Raw genomic sequence first — 1,457 nt, 5'->3', positions numbered from 1 at the left:
CCCTCACAAGGAAGAATTCCTTCCCAGTATCCCATCCATCCCTGCCCTCTGGCAGTGGGAAGCCATTCCCTGTGTCCTGTCCCTCCATCCCTTGTCCCCAGTCCCTCTCCAGCTCTCCTGGAGCCCCTTTAGGCCCTGGCAGGGGCTCTGAGCTCTCCCAGGAGCCTTGTCCTCTCCAGGTGAGCACTCCCAGCTCTCCCAGCCTGGCTCCAGGGCAGAGGGTCTCTGGCCCTGGAGCATCTCCGTGGCCTCCTCTGGACTGGCTCCAGGTGCTTCCTGTGCTGGGACCCCCGAGCTGGAGGCAGCTCTGCAGGTGGGGTCTCACCTGAGGGGACAGAGGGGCAGAATCCCCCCTCCCCTGCTGCCCACGCTGGGGGATCAGCCCAGGACACAGCTGGATTTCTGGGCTGCCAGTGCCCATCCCATGGCCTCATCCAGCCTCTCACCCACCAGCACCCCCAGTTCCCTCCCAGCAGGGCTGGACTCCAGCTGTCCATTGATGAAGTCAGCCGGACTCAAGAGCTCCCTTGGTTCCAGACATGCAGCTCCTGCTCTGGACAGACCCTCCCTGGAGGGATGATGCCACCAGGCACCAGCAGAGCAAAGGGCAGATCACAGGGAAAGCACCATCCACACGGATCAGCACGGACAGGGAGCAGCAAACAGGAAAAAGGTTTTCACGGAAAGAGTGATAAAGTACTGGAATGCTCTGCCCGGGGAGGCGGTGGAGTCACCATCCCTGGATGTGTTTAAGGAAAGACTGGATGTGGCACTCGGCGCCAGGGTTTAGTTGAGGTATTGGGGCTGGGTGGGACTCGATGATCTTGAAGGTCTTCTCCAACTCGGTGATTCTGTGAAATGGAGGAAGAGCAGCCCAGCCCCTCTGCTGGGAGCAGGGGACAGGCACAGCACTGCCAGCAAACCCTGGGAGCGCGGCTTGCTGCCGTCCTGCCCCCGCGGCAGCGCTGACGGACGGGGCTGTGCCCTCTCCTTATCTGCTCCGGCTCCACGCCAGGCAGCGCTGGGGCTCGGGAGAGCCCAGGCTGAGGCAGGCAGGGTGTAATCAAACGGGTTCATCTCGGCTCCCAAACCCAGCTTTTAAGGACCATTAAAGGCACTTTCCTTAATCTCAGCGTTTGCGGCAGAGCCCAATAAATCACAGCACAACTCCCCCCAGCAGCGGCCACAAAGCTGCTCCCTGCAAACGCTGCTCTTCCCAGGTTTTTCCCCCGTGCCAGAGGGAAGCGTCCCTGCTGCTGTGCCGAACCTTACAGGAAACACATGCCCGGGGCACAGAGTCCCTGGCCGAGCACCCCGAGCGATGCTCAGCGCGGGTGAGGGCTCGTCTCTGTCTTTGCAAATGTCAGGGCTTATTCTTTCCCGAATGAGATATGGATGTGGCAGCGTGATATTAAATTACAAGTCAAATAGTACAAAGGCTTTTAATTACACGCCAA

Source organism: Chamaea fasciata, unplaced genomic scaffold (genome assembly GCF_029207755.1).
Source record: "Chamaea fasciata isolate MVZ Bird 193981 ecotype frontalis unplaced genomic scaffold, bChaFas1.0.hap1 SCAF_24, whole genome shotgun sequence".
In the NCBI taxonomy this organism is placed as follows: Eukaryota; Metazoa; Chordata; class Aves; order Passeriformes; family Sylviidae; genus Chamaea; species Chamaea fasciata.
Note: the sequence above shows the minus strand (reverse complement) of the source record.